General features: G+C 37.0%; 1 protein-coding gene across 14 annotated transcripts in view; it reads left to right on the top strand.

Annotated features, from left to right (window-relative positions):
• The window catches only part of STK33 (serine/threonine kinase 33), a 63,441-nt gene that overhangs the window by 5,096 nt on the left and 40,259 nt on the right, over positions 1–18,086 (top strand). The window contains exon 1 of one of the 14 annotated variants that reach the window (XM_068945004.1): positions 4,661–4,930. The exons of 12 other annotated variants lie outside the window; for them this stretch is intronic. The gene's annotated coding sequence lies outside the window, so the exon portion shown is untranslated. Of the gene's footprint in view, positions 1–4,660; positions 4,931–18,086 lie in introns of those variants that run through there. One more of the 14 variants, XM_009684703.2, reaches the window with a different exon arrangement.

The following is an 18,086-nucleotide window of genomic DNA, read 5'->3' as shown; positions in this document are numbered from 1 at the left end:
TGCTGAAGGTAGTTCAAAGTTATGAGGAGTGATGTATGCTGTATCTTAATGAAATGCTTGTCTGAAATGGTACTGATAGCCTGCTGTGAAAAAATCAATTTGCCATCAGCAAACTCAGTACTCAATTTAGTTCACCCAAGTATTTCATGTTCTATCCCTATAGTAAAACAAAAGGGTCCTGAGAATTAATTACAGTGTTAGCATCTGCTCATGGCAGTCTTGCTGATATACTTAGTAGAAGAAGATAGTTAAGGCGTGAGAGAGATGGAGTGCAAAGTTTTTTACCACTGCTATTTCTTATGCAAATGTATTTTAAATAACAACTCTTTTTTCTGATTCCTGTGGATATTGTTTTTTTCTTTTTGCCAGAGTACCTGGTTGAATAGAAAACCAGAAAATACTGATGGCTTACAAATAATTTGTGTTGAACCACTTCTTCATGGTGCATATTTCTGTCACCATTGTTGGCTGCACAGTGGAGCACTGATTATCTGACTGCTGAGTAACACCATTTCTTCCTTTAAAGTAAATTCCAAGCTTTTTATGGGTCAACAGATGAATGAGAAGTTTGTTGAGATTACAGATTCCTGAGATTCTTGATGTTGGATTTTATATTAATGTAATTCCAGTCTACTGTGGTAGTACACTGGAGTACTCCAGTACACTGTGGAGCAACCTTGAATGCTGGATAGACAAACTTTTGAGATGTACACAATCTCCTGTGACAGTTTCATCTTTCTTAGCTTTAGAAGATGTGTGTTAACACGCCAATCTGAAATGAGGGTTTTTTGTATGAAACGTAGACCGAGATGCAGCACAAGTCTACAAGATATTGGTAAATCTAGGACTTTAGTATTCTGTAATTTTGTATTTTGACACACATTTGTTTTAAACCAATACAGGATTTTAGGTAAATGAGTAGCTGCTCACTTGAAATAGAAATAAGATCAGGTCCTGTACTTTCTGACTGTACTTGTTGCCAACAGATCAGAAGGTCTGAAGTATCTTTCCTGGAATGTCTGAGAAAACCTAATTTCCCATATCCGATAGAGATTAATTATTCTTCAATTCTCCATGATTTCTCTTGTTGGTTTTGAAATGCATTCATCCATGCCATTGAATGTTGGAGGGGATCATTTTAGATCTCTGGGAGAGCGAGTCAAATTCAGTTTTATCTTGAATAACTGTAATCCCATTAAAGGAAATGGGGTTATTCCGTTTGCATTGAAGAGCAATTTTAGTTCACATAACTTTAATAAAACCCCTAAGTTTGATGAAATAAGAGCAGGTTCATTTTCTTGAGTAATTTGTTATTTGAAAGGAAAATGATGACCAGAAATAGTAGGAATTCTAAATGCTTTTATTATTTATAGATTCACGTTTTCTGACAAGCTGTAAGAACAAATGGGAAAATGGCAGATTGTGTTTGCATGTCTGAAGGTGGAATATATCCTTTAAGATTTCAGAAAATTTACAGGTGGCCTGTATTAGTTGCTTGTACATTTTGAATGATAGGTTCTTAGCAAAGAAATAAAAGCCAAACTTTCAATTAGATCATGCTTTTTCTTCTTGAAGACATTTTACTATTTTTATGACATAGTTAGTTCATTTCATTCTTTTTTTATATACACACAATAGTCTCTTTAATGTTTTAGCTTTTTTATTGGATACGATTCTTATTTTTATGTCCATTAGTTTGCCATATACCAATTGCTTTTAACTTATTAACGCATCCAAAAATTGTTCAAGTGCCTGGCGCCCGTCAAATGCAGTAATAATTAATACTGTAGTGAAAAGGAAAACACCTAAGTTATATATTTCATTAACTAATGTTCTTATAAAACGGTAGTAACACAGTATGGACATTTAATGTCCCTGCCTGCACATCTTATTTCTTCTCTCAACTAAAATTTCAACTGAGTAAGGATTGAAAGAGTGGGTCTTTGTTCCCTCTTGGCCAAACAGTTGAAAAGCTTTTCAGGGTTGTAGTTTGCTTTATTAGAACATCACGTGACGCCAGTGTTATAGCTCTGTGCATATATCACAATTTTAGAAAGAACATGTGGTTTGATATTCTTCCAGAGCAAACATGTTCTCTAAATAATGCCGATTTTGATAAATACTTTGAATGATTCCTGAGTGTGTCTAGAGAAACCTTTGAACATAAAACTTTAAGTGAAACAAAAGCACAACTAAGCTCTCAGTAACCTTGGTGATAAAAGGACAGTCTATCTGGACCTCAGAACTGGGCTGCAAACCCCCTTCCTTTCCTGTGGGTCGAAAATACACTGCCGTTCTGCAAACAAGGAGGCCTTAAAACTTACAAATCACTTTTTAAAAAATGCACTCTCTCCCCAAACCCGAGAGAGACTAGAATTCGCTGGTCATGTTGGGAAGTATGATTAGCAGATTACTGAAGCCATTACACTTTCCCCACCTCAATTTAGACATATTTAATTAGCAAATATCATAAATGCAAAATTTGTAATGGAAAAAATCATTTTTTCATTTAAGCTTCTTAACTGTTGAACATATATGGACCAATACCTGGCATTAGACAAACTTGTTTGGTCTATTACGTATAGAAAATACCTTTGTCCTTCAGAAGACCACATTTCTTATATTACTGCTTTATGAAAACAGATTCATATTTTGAAATGTTTTAGCTATTACCTTGCTTTTCATCACAGAAGTAGGTGCCATTACGTGCATGTAAATTTAGTATGTTAAACTCAAAAAAAGTAGACTGAAAATCTTTCTGCTTCCTTATACGCAACTCTGTCACTCCTTTTCTCTCACTGTTTATCATTTTACACCTGCTTAGAAAAGCCATCCTTCGTAGGAAAAAAAGTCTCTTAATATTTCTTTATAAAAACAAGATGGCTTTTTATTAAAATTGTTGGTGAGGATGTTTGTGATTCCTTTAGATAAGAAGAAATACTTAGATGAATTGAAAATTAGTGGGTTTTACAGTTCCTGACTATCGGTCTAAGCAAGATATATGTTTTATATGTTGTAACGGAATAAAAAGAGAAAGAAAAACGTTAGCAACATATGTTATCGTGCTAGAATGTTTTTAGTGCTTGGTAATAGTTACCTTGAAAGTAGTCAGGATACGCTTTTGCATAAACTGTAAAGCTGTTTGTTTTTATTTTCTTTTCCTGTGTTAGACTTGGCCTAGGAGATGTGTAAAATCTGGTGATCTTAATTCCTTATCTTTATGTGAAAAATAACTGCCGGAAAGAAATACTTTTTTGAATACTTCAGCAGACAAGAAATGGAAACTTATATGTAATTCCTTGTTCTCTGCTTCCAGTTTCATAAAGAAGGAAATCAATTTAGTGAGGTTTATTTGAAGTGGGAAAAGCATTCTTGGTAGTCTCATATTTCATACAGTTGTGAGGAAAAATTGTAAGTTTTGTACACAGCTCGCTTCATTTTTCTAGAGGTTGAAATTATTTTGTTCATAATTTGAAAGTGTTACTAAAGTTGTCCCTCAGATACTGACAGTGAGGTGTTTGTATCCGTTTCTGAAGCTCGTCACTGCTTTCCTTGTGATACTTTAATTTTTTAAAATCATTGGTTTTAGCAATCACAATAACTAATCGGTTTTTCTTACCGTGGGTACATTTTTGGCCTTCAAAGACTCTGCTCTATGTACTTGCTTTTTTATAGATTCTTATATTTTCTACTGGACTTACTAAAGTTATTAAATATGGGGTTAGATATGGCCTTTGACAGATTCAGACGTGCCTGTGTATAGTTGAACTGATGTGGTTTTGCACAATTTTATAGTTTTATGAAGAAATCCCGTAAATAGTATACATACATGTGAGCCATGGTTTTTGAAATGCCCAGACAGACTTAATTCTGCTTTTCTGGTAATAGCAGTGTGTTTTTTCGTCTTTAAAGTAGGTTTTAGACTCTATTTATCATGCTAAAATAATTCCACAAAGAAATTACTTCACGCGCTGCTTTTCTCGCGGTTGCAGCGCTGGATGTACAGCGAGAGGCGGAAGTTTGCAGGCTCCGGGGCGATGCGGTAAGGGGCAGCCGAGCCCTTCCATGATGTGCTGAGGAAAACCAAGTTCCGGCTACGTGATGTACAGGCACCTGACTCTACCCCTCCTTATTCTGAACTGGGACCTGCCAATACAGTGCCAGGGAACGTAAACACTTTTGGAGTAAAGTAGCTGACTTTGTAGCCATGAGCGTATTCTTGCTAAAGGAGAGGGGTAATTTTCACTCACCATTGGGTGTTGAAAACAGTGGAGAGGAAAAGGTGCTTAATGTTAAATTAAAGCATATCTCTAGCTAAAATAATCGAGAAAGTAACTGGAGATACTAGCTTTTGTTGAATGGCTATGCTGGAAGCCAGGTTTTTTTGAAATCTTGTAGTGATTTGCTCCCATGATCCATGTATTTATCCGTAATGCCATTTTTCACTTTTGCTCTCAGTTCTCTTTTCTTGCAGTGCTTTTTTTGTTAAGCTGAAAGTGATGCTTGGGGTGAACTTTTAATTTATTCACATGTATTGATAAATATTTTGTAAAATTTACACTGGAGAAGCAATGGGCTGGATTTGAGGGACTGCTGAAACTGTTTGAATGATATGCAAGACAGAGAAAGGTATATATACATGCATATATTTTTTTTCCAGGCAGTCAACAGGAAACTTTAACAAGACTTTAGAACTTTGCAATAGTATGCAGAATTAAAAAACACGCTCTGGGAGGTGGTGATTGTTGTATCATCAGGAAATGACTGCAAAAAAAACAGAGTAAAGGAGGGTGAAATAGCACTTGGGGATCCGTGATAATCTGCTGATAGGCACTGAAGCAATGCAGGACATGCACTTGTTGCAGTTTTTGATGGTGTGTGATGATTGTTACTGCATGCAGTAGCCGAGTGAAGAAGCTGTATTGAAATGGTAAGTTTTATTTAATTTAAGGCATTATCTAGTTTCAGAAAGTGTTTTTCCAATACTGTGTCAGACTTTGCAGAGTTTAAAAAAGATTTCATATCCTTTATGTTGCTTTCAATTTCTGTATAACTGAATTTAATTCCTTAATTAATTTTTTAAGCTATGTAGCACTGCACAAGCAGCTTTTTTGTCTTTTACGACTGTTTAAACCTCCCTGAAAAATACTCTGTTCTATTAATTTCTTTGCTAACTATGTTTAAGTTTGTCTCTAAGTCATTCTTTTTAGATAAGATCTTCCCACTATTTGATCATAATTTGATTTTCTAATCTCAAAATTATTTTGATAGCTAGAATTATTCTTGAAGTTATGTAAGGAGGAGCTGCAGCTGCATTTAGTGTATAATTTCTTGTTTGTTTCCTGGTTGGTATTGCCTATCAGTGTTGAAATATGATATGCTTATTTGAAATACCTGTTGACTAAACAGTAGAAGTTAGGTTTTGAAATTATTAAATCTAATGGATGAGATGGCATCCCTCCCTCCTGACACTCGTCCACACATGCACAATTATTGACTGTTAGCTGTAATTTGTAGCACATAAAATCTTGTCTTTCCTTTTTTGTTATTTTTGAGAATAAAATGACAATCTGCTTTGGGGATAATCAAGAACATATATAAAAATATTTTTATAAAATTTTAGTTTTCGATGCCATCCCTTGCATGTATGCATCATGGGTCTGTCTTCATTGGCAGTCTGCTACAGGACAGGTCCCGTGTCATGCAGTGCTGCTTAGTGAAGTTGCACAAGGGACCAGCGTTCAGTGCAACATACAGTCGTAAATCTAACCTGCCCTGGTTTTTGAAAAATGAACTTTCATCACGATACATTGTCTTAGTATAGTTTTATTTCTGAGTATATTATATCACACATGAATGTTTTCATTTGGAGAAGCAGCATATTTAGTGTATTGCATTTTTCATTACAGATGCTAATTAGTAATAGCTAACAAATGATGATGTTATACAGTAATACTCAAAAGAGTATCCAGGAGCTCCAGGATGAATTGGAACCAGACTGGGATGGGGATGCCTACTCCCAGAAGCTCTAGTCAAAATACCAAATGCATAAAGAGATTTGAAATCTCTTGGCATATAGCGGAGTTAATTCCACTGTGTTTAGCATAATTTATTTATTGTACAGAGTCTTACATATGAAAAATGAAAAGAGTAGAAGTCTACCAGAACATGGTAGGAAGGGAAGTTTTATTTAATAATTTGTTGTTGCAGGAGCACAAGGTATTGATCATCTCTCTCTCCCTTTGAGACGTTACAGTTGATATTTTTGGTTGATTTGGTTAATTTCTGCAGCAGGAACTATGTCAGTTGTGGGATTTGAGAAATACTCTCTGATCCGTAGGGTATATTTTGGCATGTGGATTAGATTGTAAGCAACCTATTATGGTTTCCTGCAATTACCTAATTAAACTTGATGGTTCAGATAGTCCCTTTTAGTTATAAGTTCCAATGAAGGAGTCAGGGAAGGTATTTCTTTATCCATGCTTAATAGCAAAATATTCCATATTTTACTGATAGAAGTAACTCCTATTTAAGTTCCATCTGAAGTGTTCCAGTAGTTCATTTTTCAGACTGCATTATTGTCCTGACTGACTCCTTACTAAGCCTTTTTATTCACCTCCGTGGCAAAAGAGTTTTTCCTGTGGCTTTTAAGGCTCTTCATTGCAATGTTTCCTTAGAAGAGAGCTAGATACATCATGTGGTAGGCCTCGCCTTGTTTTGTAGTAGTTAAAGGTTTTCAGGTTCACCTTCAGCTACTTTGGGGGTTTAACTCGTGTACAGTAAAAAAAAGTTTTCCATAGAGGCTGTTCTTTCAAATAACACTCACTTTGTTGACCATGGCTAGACACATTAGGGCAGTTACACACACACACACGCACACACACACACACAAACAAACAAACAAACAAACAAAATCGCCTTTCTCCTGTTCTCATTCTAATCCAAATCATAAATTTGACAGGTACTTTTTTTTTGGATAATTTTTCATCAAGTATTAGGTCATAAATGCAGACTATAGTTATTGTTTTTGAGGTTACAGTGCTGCTGCTGCTTCTTTTTCTACTCCAGTACCTGCTGCAGAAAGACCGACCACATGGAAGTTGTATACTGCTTTTCAATAAAACAATATGTTTTTTCATCTGCTTCCTTCTCCAAGGCTGGAAAGTCTTGATTTGAACTTGTCTAAATTCCCATGTGATTTTAGAGTGCAGGTGCTAGAAACGTTACAGGTTTTCTTGAAGAATAACTCATGAGATGATTTATCTGTCTGCGTACTGTAGGCCAAGCGAGAAGTTTAGAGGGAAGGTAGGAAATTTTTTTAGAACAAGTTTTTAATAAACTATCACAACAAACGCATATAGTTTATTACTGAAGGTTATTTCATTGCCGTGAGCCAATGCTTAGGATGAGTAGATACATTTTCTTGCATACCTTCTTTCACTTACACTTGTTTTGAACTAAGAAATCAATTTCATACACGCTATACAGCAGTCTTTGTGAAATTTCCAAAGTGGTTGGGTCATTGCTGGAACATTTGTAGGGGTCTTCAGATTGAAGAAGTTTGGAACCACTGCATTAAATTTAATGGTAGCTACTCTTTAAGAAGATATATAGAAAATGGTGCTTGATGGGCAAAGGAAAGTAACCGTAAGAATTAACTTGTACTCTTGACATTTCTATTCAGTAAATACAATCTTCTAACAGTGCATATAATTCATATTCTCCTATTTGTACTCTTAAATCCTGCTAGATTTCTAGTTGTTATGACTGTTTCAATTGCACGTCGATGGCAGTATAAAACTGAATGACATTTAATTTAGTACCACTGAGTTTTCATTTTCAAGGAAGATCTAAGTAAAATGCATGAATGTGATATATTATGCTCAAGAAGATCCTGGGAGTGATTTTCTGTAGACTGTTTCCCCCTTCAAAGAGCTGATCACTGAAATCATAGTTGCTATTCTGAACTTACTTGCATAAAGTAGATAGCTTAGCTGTGTTTGTGTGCGCATAACTATGTGTGTTCCTGTGAACTCTCTTTTTATTTAATATAAAAGAAAAATCGGTGCTTTCCCACATCAAGATAAAAAAAGTGTGGAATTCAAGGAATACATACGTTTGAGTCTGGCAGAAGACCAGACACAAAAGAACAGTGATAAATCAAGACAGCAGGGTTAACATAAGTTCTAGAGAGAAAGGCATGTTTGATTGCTTATCTTTTTCCTCTTCATAATATAATTACTTTATTTATGGTTTACATTTAAACGTGACTTGATGTTATCCAAGAAATCTTTTATGTTATGTATGATTAATTTTTAATTAGTGCTACGTTTAGTACATTCTTTGCAACCACAGTATAATCTGTAATTACTCATATTTTTATAATTTATTTAAAATATATAATGATATAAATATTTACCAATGTAATGTATGTATTAATATGTAACTTCATACTGCACTGAGTACTTTTTGGCAAGCACATATTTAGCTAATGGTTGATTTTATTTTTTAATGCTAAATTTTATATAACCTTAAAAATTTAGATCTTTGAGGGTGAGCGTTGAATGACTTAAGTGCTTTCATCAGTATCAGAGTAGCTTAACCTATAAATCTAGCCTTATACAAGTTTATAGAGTTTTCATTTTTAAAGCTTTAATACTGAGAGTGCTGAGTATTAGTACACAGAATATTGAGATATTTTCTGTAATCATTTAGGAAGCAATTTATCTTTTATATTTAGTAGATGAGTGGAATTGGAAAAAGATTGAAATGGAAACCATGACTTGCAAATTGGTTCATATCTAAATGGTAAAATCAATAAATGTTTGATTGTAAAGGAAGAAATATTGCTAACTTCTCGTGTCTTTATACAGTGACCTCCACTTTTCAGCTGAGGTTACAGTATTTTTTGTAAGTGATAGGTCAGTCCTACTCAGGTTATTGAAGAAGGAAAAAGTAGAATAAAGATGCCACCTTGTGGGTGAAATGAATGATGCAGTAGATATCATTCAGAATAACTCATTTACCAAATAGATTGCATCGTGTACGTTTGTGACTGGCTGCTAGAATTTTAGATGGCGTTTATCTTAAACGTTTACAGTTACTTTTTGGCTTCACATTCTGTACTTTTGTAGAAAGTATCTAAGTAACTGCCGTTGGGCCATTCTGGTCTTGAATGTTAAATGACTACTAAAAATCACAAAAAGTAATTTCATTTGTGTGCCTAATCACCACATAATTTTGGCATCAAAGTCAACATATTATTCTTAAAGTATTGAAAGGCAATTTTAATGCAGTCCCTCCTAACCTGAAGAGGTAACCAAAATTCATGGTGATTGTATATTATTCCTTTTCCGAAGTCAAAATGGTGATGCAGTCAGGTTTCTGTGCTGGAGTTCTTTTCATTACCTACCTGGATTAAGGCACAACGTGTGTTAACTCGTGTGTCTTAGCTGCACTTTGTGGATTTCTTACAGCCACCCAGGTTCTACAGACCTCAGTGTGATGGTTTCTACTCACCTTTTTCTTGGGAGGTTTATGCCTTGTGTTCAGAGTTTTGAGGCCTTTATTATTTCAGTTTTTTTTCTTTCATTCAGTAGTCATGATCTTTCTCAGCCCCTTGAATATGTGGGGCACAGAAGTGAGAGAAATAATAGCAATACTTAAAAAGTATGGACCAGCAGAATGTTGCTGAGTCAGCTCATTAGAGCTCCCAGCTGAAGGCAGGAATGCTTCCGATGTGTATGGACTTGAGAGCACGTTTTGTAACCTTTTTTGTTTTTTGTTGTTAATTGCAACAAGGTGACTGCAGCAAATCTGGGGTAGTAGTTGCTGAAAACTAGAAGTCTGCTGATGTCTTCTTTGTTTCCTAAATGCCACAGGTATTTTGTAGAAATCTCTGCACACAGACCCTCTTTCTGTGGCCCAACTGTAGACAAATGAACGGTGTGCCTTTTTAAGTGACAGCGATGTTTCTTCTAAATGGAGTGTTACACTTGTCCTGGGATACTCTGCACGCTCTTTCCTGCGTTACTGTGCTTTGTTGCTGACTTTTAGATGAGGGGCTAAACTGATATTTCCCTGCTATTCTCACTGTGAGAGATCGTGGAAGTTTCGTACAAGCAGTGATGCAAAGCTTGGTGTCCTTGCCAGGTTCCAGATGGGTACCAGCAATTCCCCAAGCAGTTTCAGGTAGAAATCAGATTTCTGTTCCTATCATATTGTGTAACGTTTGTGTTCTGTTTATACAGTTGCCACAGAATGACAGAGCTCTATGAAGTACTTTGGATGAAAGACTCCATATAACATCTGAGTTACTCTTACTCTGGCCAACTTATCTGAATTTACGTGTCCACTTTGTTGTTTCGAGGGGTCTTGGAGATGAATTTATTTGGGTATTTTGCTTTGAAAAAGACATGTTTTCCATTCAGTGCAGGTTTATTGCATGATAAGTTCATAATAAACTCTTCAGGTTCAGTTAAGCTTGTTGTGGCATCTTGAATCATTGATGTTACACTGGCATGGGGAAGACTTCCAGGTGTCAGTTAGAGTTTTTTAGAAACTCTTGTGTTTGCATGCTGTACGAGATCCTTTTTTCATAGGCCACATTGGGTAGCTCAGAGTTGTTTGGGTGGCAGAAACAGTTTTAAGTGGTGTTGCCATGCAGCTTCTGGATTTTGTTGCTGATTGAGGGGGTATGCATGCGAAGGGGCATCTGAATTATCCAGATCTCAGATGTGCAAAGTAAGCAAGCTAATGCAGGTTGGGAAGACTGAGATCAGGTTGTCCTAGAAGCCATCTGCAAGTCAAAATCCAGCTGGCAATGAAGTCCTCTACCCAGTGTGATCCCTGGTTCTCATCCGCCTAGGGAATAGGGCTGCACCTCCCCCTTACCTTGGCTCATTGTGTTACGTGTCTTGTAGTCCTCAGCAAGGCTGTTAACTCTTAGATGTTCAAATTTTCTTTTGATGGTGACATTTATTCTATTTTTTTGAAGACAGAAGGTGGTCTGTTACGAGGCAAAGGTTTATATTTGCAAATAGTAAAGTTTAACTACGTGTGTAGCTGAGTATTTGCATTTACATACCACTAGACCAGTTACTTACCTTGCCATGACCAGGTCTGAGCTGGAGAGCAGAGGGCTGCTGCAGAGTTCCTGGCTCGCCCCACGTAGCCCACGGCCCTGCCTCCCCCGAAGCATTGACTGCCGTGGAAACCTGTATGTGTGTGCTAGGAAAGAGCCACAGCATACTCCAGTCCAGTTCTTGATCTGAATTATTGGAGAATCAGGGCATTTTCGTGCACAGGAGAGAGTGCTTACCCCTCAGTTTGGACACAGACTCTATGGCTTCAGTAGTATAACTGCTAAATGCATTTTTATGGTAGTGGCTGGTTTCTGTGGTTTTCTGTTGCCCAAATTTCAGACAAGAGAGCAATCCAGAAATCTGTGTTGCGATTCTTTTCAACCTAGTCAGTGGAAAGTGAAATATATAAAGTACTCTACATTTCCACTGGACCGTACAGTAATACACTTGTGCCAAACAGATAACACGTCCCTAGCTTGATGTGTTTATAGTCTCAGTGCACAAAGGAGAAAAAAGTTCTACGTGAACATGGCACGTGGCAAAGAGGGGTCTTGTGACTGCAGTTCTAATATTTCATGGAGTAGGCTAGCCAGACATTTCCTTGAGAGAGGCTGTAATGTTTTGATGTTTTTTGTCTTACGATCTTAAATGAGGTCTTTCAGTCGCATTTCTTCATGCCGTATGGGCACCCAAAGGGGAGAAGCCTGCTGTCTCGCACAGCACTGTTCCACCTTTGTCTTGCATCTGTATCTGCACGGATGTCTTCCTGCTGCCGTGCCTCTGCTTTTCACGTCAGGAGTGTGCAATTATCAGGTCAGTCTTCTAAGTCAGGGACCCGTGGATGGGTGACATTCACAGTATAAGCTTACTGTTTTCTATTAACTAGTCAGTGAACAGTTCCATTGCACCCTGCCATGTTCTTACTCTATTACTAACGGTTACGCATTAGCCAGACAGGCCCTCAGTGAATCTGAAGAACCTGGAGTGAGCTGGCATTTGATACTGATTTTTCATTTCCTCATAGTTAATCAAATATTTTGACTGGCTACATGTTTGAATATTTCTTCTGAGGGTTGTTTAGGCCAGTCTTGTCCCCCCCCTCCCCCCCTTCTTTCAAAGGTTAGTTTTAACACAGTTTTTTTTTTCTTTCACCTTAGTGATTCTACGCCTAAGACTGCACTATGTTTAAAATGTATTATGTGTACATTTGTAGCTGTTGACCACAATCTTGGACTCTAGACTGCTAAGCTGTGGGAGCCTCTCAAGGAAAGGTTAAAAAAACTCCAAGCTCAGTAAAGAAGGGGGAAAAAAAAGGCGGTTTGAACCTGCTTTCTTTAGTCAGAGCTTAAAATAAAAATGCAGTACTCAGACTTTCTGTTTATTCAAAGTACCTACAAACAACAACGTTTCTTTGGCTTAGGATTCAGTTCTTACTGATTAGTCTGTAGCTTTCAGGAAAATCATTACTGTAACCTATACAAATACTTTCCTCTTTCTTTTCCACCACTAACTTTAGTTCAGGTTAAGCAAAGACGAATTTTGTCTGCTTCCTTTCTTAGGGACAAGCCTGACTGAAATAGTGCGGGTGGGAGTTCTGCTGGGCAGTCATAGGTGGCAATTACTTTCTCCATGCCTAGCATCTAAGATATTTATGAAGGACTGGTTTTACCTCTAGGCAAGTGATGGAATTAGGCATTTCCTATTCCATAGATGGAAAGGTAGCGGCATTCCTTGTTCCCAGCTGCAGCTCAGAACTGTCCTGCCTAGTCGAATACCATCGCAGTGCCCCCACCACAGGAAGGCGACGGCTGAGCGGCTGCTGCGTGCTCCCCGGCAGCGCAGGCTCTTCTCGCGGGCGATGCGTGGGGCTGAGACTGCCAGGCCTGCTCCTCTCGGGCCTCTGCTTGGGTGGAGTGGCTTCTTGGCTGATGTTGACCATAAAAGGTCATAGGTTTAAAAAACTTCGTTGCAGCATGCTTAAAAAAAACTTCCTAGGCTGAACATGTTCTTAGCCTAGTCTCCATTATGTTTCCAGTTAGCTGGTTTGTGTACAGTTAGGAAGTAAACTGTGACGCTAGAATCATCCAGAAACCCAGGTAACTCTGCTGGTAGTAACTTTCACGTACAGCTTTTGTGTATATGGTTGTGCACGTGCTCTAGGCATGCCAAGTTCTTTGGCTTGTAATCCCCTAGCCTGTTATTACTGTTCTGTTAATGTATATTTAAATGTTAATGTAGTGCAAGAAAATAGCGTTTATTGGTTCAGAATATTTTACTGCAGGGATCTGAGATCCTGTAAGAGTGTGTTTGTTACGAAAGATGCATCTTTAGTATGGCAGCTTAGTATCCTGAAATTAATACTGCTTTGCACCCCATTCAGAAGTTACAGGATACGTGAAACATACTCTGAAAATTCATTCAAACCTTTAATACTTATTATGTTCAGGAGAGACAGATTTAAGAGTACTGAGATTTCTAGTTGAAGTACTTCAAGCAGAAATCTATACTCCATTAAGTTTTGTAACATTATGTGACCTTAATTTTCCAGGTATTTTGCCCTTGAAATTGAAGATAGTATTTTAATACTGTTTAGGTCTTCTGACGAGCCTTGTAATTTGATAGGCCTGAGTTGTGAAACGTTTGAGCAAAGTGAAAGATAAAAGAGTAATTTAGGATTTTGTATTTTTTATATATAGCAACATCAAATAATGTATTGAAATAACTAACAGAAGATTTTTTTGGTACATTTATCAGCAAAGTTATAAAAGTGAAAATAAAAGAGTAATTTAGGATTTTGTATTTTTTGCATATAGCAGCATCAAATCATGTATTGAAAAAGCTAACAAAAGATTTTTTGGGTGTATTTATCAGCAAAGTTATGTGTATGTTTACTCAGCGTTATTTCTGGTATTCCTTTGCATTTGATTACTTTAGGCAAAGCAATTCCCAGTGCTTTGAACGCAGGGATTTGACTCTTAAATTGTGGTCTACCTCAAATGAAATTCTTCCTGGGCAACAGCTATGATGCGTTATCTTAGCAGATAAAGTAGAATTATAGAGCTTTATTGACTTGTTGAGGAAAGATCTGAAGAATTGTTTAAAGACGTTTTATAGAAGAGCAATAGGTAAGAAACTGTTGTGTTTTTATTAATAAAAGCAGTACAATCTTTCAGTAATATTAAATACAATGAAACTGAAATTACCAGCTGCTAATGTTGTGCCCAGATCCTTAATATGTTAGAACTGGACATAATAAATTATAGTAATAGTTTGTGGAAACTTGTGAAAGAATATAGCACTTATGCTAGATGTGCAAATATATATATTTATATGTATATTTGTACATTTTGTAAGTGTATATCTTGATGGTCGCCCTAGGCATTATTATTTTTTCTGTCTAAATATCATGTTTTATTCATATACACCAAAAGTGTCAATTACTAGGTTTTCTGGAACTGTCTACAACACTGACTGGTACTGCATACTGTAACAACTTAACATGTATTGCCTTATTTTCATTATTTTGCTGATAAAATCTCATTTAATTGAATGTCCTTTCTGCAGACTTGTGTGCTGATAAATACCTAGCAAATTGTATGTCTGTTGCAGTGTCAGACAGAATTGCTTGAGATTTGTGCATTAATACTGAAGCATTTTTCAGTCACAGCTTCAGGTTAGGTACTGTAGTTACTGAGTACAAGAAAGAATTTGAAACACAACTCAGCAGGCAATAATTAATTAAATTTTACTTGTCTTAACTGTTGTTGTTGTTGTTGTTCTTGGCTGTCAAACAATGAGATTTTTCCATGTATTCCATTAGTTGTTTCCCAGTCCCTTGGGCCTATCTGTATATTTAATATACTTCTCTAATTGTTTGAAACACATTGGTAGAGGCTACTGAATTTTGTCTTACTGGCTGCTGCAGTTTTGGTGGAGTCAGAATCAATTTCCTTTGTTGATAAGACTTTATGTGCTGATTTTTTAAGCATCCCAGGCTGCCTTGGCACTCACCAAGTGTGAACATTCACCCTTCGTTCCTGCCAAACTTGGAGGAGAGCAACTGTGAGTGCAGAAAGGCGGCCACAAATCTCGGATCAGGAGCTGTGAAAAATTAAGTCCCTTTTTGTCTGCACTTCTGGGCTCTATTTTGCCAAAAACTACCAGTTTGGCCTCTGCTTTGCTAAATTTTACTAACTGATAAGTGCAAATAATCTAAAAAAGATTGTTCCAAATAATAAAGATTGTGTATTCACTATTTTTTTTCCTTTTTCCCCAACTAGAAAGCTGTGAAGTTTTGTGTCTAGTCAGAATAATTAACTGAGCATCTTAGCATGCTGAAATGCAGAGAGCAAGGCTTCAGGGGGATTGCAGAAAGGAAATTGCAGTCAAAATGCAAAAAGATTAGAAACATAAATTTTCAACATTGGTGGGTTAAGGAAAACAACGCTTTAATAACGGTTGAGTTCAGAGGCAAAGGTAGAAGTGACTTTGCATACTGAAAGTTTGAATTAATAGCCTTTGTTGTAATCAGCTTACTAAATGAATATTATGACAACTTCTGATGTTTAGTTTATGTAATGAATAAATTGGTCAATGCTCTTCAGCTTGGATGGTAGAAGTTGAGGAGGTCTCTGCTGGGTACCTGAGAGTTCCAGGTTCACCCCATGCCACAGCAACTTATGTCATCTCTTAGAAGTTGCTGCAGCCAGAATTTTTGTAATCCCATTAGTCTTTATTTAGACAGGCTTCTCCCTGAACCCAGAAGGACAAATGTGTTCTTACGGTTTATTATCACCGAGAACTAAATAAAATTGTGGCCGCTGTTTCTGCTATTTGCAGAATCAATTTACGGTGTTACCTCAACTGTAATGATGGATCAACAGTGTTATATTCTCTGGTGGTGTTGCATGATAAGTACTGTACATAATTTGTAAGCAAAATCGAGCTTGCATGTTCTACACTCTAACCACAGATAAAAAATAATTCTCCTGATAAAATATAGGGCAACAATGTTTCTGTCTAGCATTTACAAACAAAGAACAGAACTTAGTTTTAACTTTGAAGAAATGATATGATGTTGTCCTTTTAATTGAAAGAAAGGATTCTTTGCCTGTGAAAATTAAATCCTGCGCAGTTCGCAGCTGCTTTTCAAACTCTTCAGCCTGTCAGTGAAATCATGTAATCTGGTAATAGCATGCCTGAGGCTTATTGCATTTTCTTGGGCAGTGGTGTCAGCAGATGATGTGCTCTGTTGATTTTAATCACATTGGGTTTGATCCTGATCCCACTGACCAGGATGGAAATGCAGAGTAATTTCATTGAGCGCACTAGAATTGCCGTAAACGTCTCCTAGTATAAATGAAATCAGAATTTAGTTCATTGCATTTATGGTTCCACCCGTAAGATCTTCAGAAGTCACCAAAGGAAGGAAGGTATGGATGACTCTTCCTTCTCTTCATGACAGCTTACTTATTCAAATAGCATTCCTCTTTGACCAGTTGTTAAAATTGTCATGTATCTGCCCTGTGTGTTTGTAGTGAAGCCTCAAGGTCGTCGTGCTAAATGCACACAGTAGTTGACTTTTCGTTGTCTCATAGTTTGAGTTGCTTTAAGGCCTGCAGTTTGTCACTAGAATTTCTCGTTATTCATAACCTTTAGGAACCACTCTAGAATATTTTTTGTTAAGTGGCCATAAATAAAAGTAAAAATAAACTATTGAAATGTAGGATCTCATCCAGCAGTTGTTTTTTTCCACCTCTGCTGTTGTCAGTGGGAGTTCTGTCTTCATAGCAGGGACTAAGATGGCAGCACACAATGGAAGTGTAGCTAGTTTGCAGCAGGTTTTATAGCACAGGTGTCTTTAGTGGTACACATGTGGACGTCTGCTATTTGGGAAGACTTTTTCTTTGCACTGGAAACCTGTTTTTCAGACTTGCGAGCCAAACTCTCCACAGCAAACCATTTGTTTGTTTTTGTTTTTCTTTTCTTTATGTGATAAGACCAGTTAATTTGGGGCTGAGCCTGATGTGCTTTTGGTTGTGGTGTTATGGCTGTGCTCGGTTCCTACTGATAATGAAAATCAATGGGAAGTCTATGGCCGTTTGTGACTTGTGCTTCTGAAAATATCCCATTCCAGTTTTTTAAGATCTTGAATAAACGGTATTATCTGATGAAGGTCTGAGATATTTTCGTTAATAACTACTAACTGTTACGAGTAACTAGTAATTAAGTAGTAACTAGTTTCTGTTATCCCTGTTAATAAATTGGTCCAGTGTAATTTTGTGCATCCTCACTGCAATTTAGGAATAATAATAATAATATAGAAATGTGAAACAAAATCAATAGGGCAAAAAAAGGAGGAGTGTGGAAAAAGTGAGTATGAGGTGTATTTTTATATGGCAAATACCTGATAATTGTAACTTTTTTAACATGGTTTAACTGAGCCACTGTCATAGATGTGATTAAAGTGTGAAAGCAGAATTTTAGGCATGTTCAGACTTAAAATGCCTGCACTAGTATGTAGTGAAGGTCACACTGCCCTTCTGCCTCATTGGTGTGTCTGGCCCCTTGTGGCTGCAGAAGGACCCAATTAGGACAGTCTAAAAGAAGTGTCTGCAAGTGTTTTACCTGAATGAGGGCTTTTATCTTTGTTTGCATTGCCAAATTATTGTTCTTATTTTTTATTTAGGGGAAGGGTGATAATGTATCCTAGCAGTTCTGGTCTATGTACAGACAAAAAGTGATGCAATTTTTAAAGGTAGACAGTAATGCTTTGCAGACAAGACCACGTTATCTGCAGTCTCTAGTCTCATTCTCTTTTTAGGAGTTTTCTGTGAACTCACTAGGAATTCACCCCTCAGCTTTCTAGCAATTTACCGCCTACTTTCTAGGAAACCTCACCTTCTGCTTTCTAGGAATGTTTCTCCACTGCTTTCTAGGAGTATTCCCCTTTCTAGGTATTTTCCATGTGCTTTCTAGGATTTCCCCCTTTGCTTTTTAGGA

Source organism: Struthio camelus, chromosome 5, assembly GCF_040807025.1.
Source record: "Struthio camelus isolate bStrCam1 chromosome 5, bStrCam1.hap1, whole genome shotgun sequence".
NCBI classification, from domain to species: Eukaryota; Metazoa; Chordata; class Aves; order Struthioniformes; family Struthionidae; genus Struthio; species Struthio camelus.
Note: the sequence above shows the minus strand (reverse complement) of the source record. Positions and strands in the feature narration are given on the sequence as shown.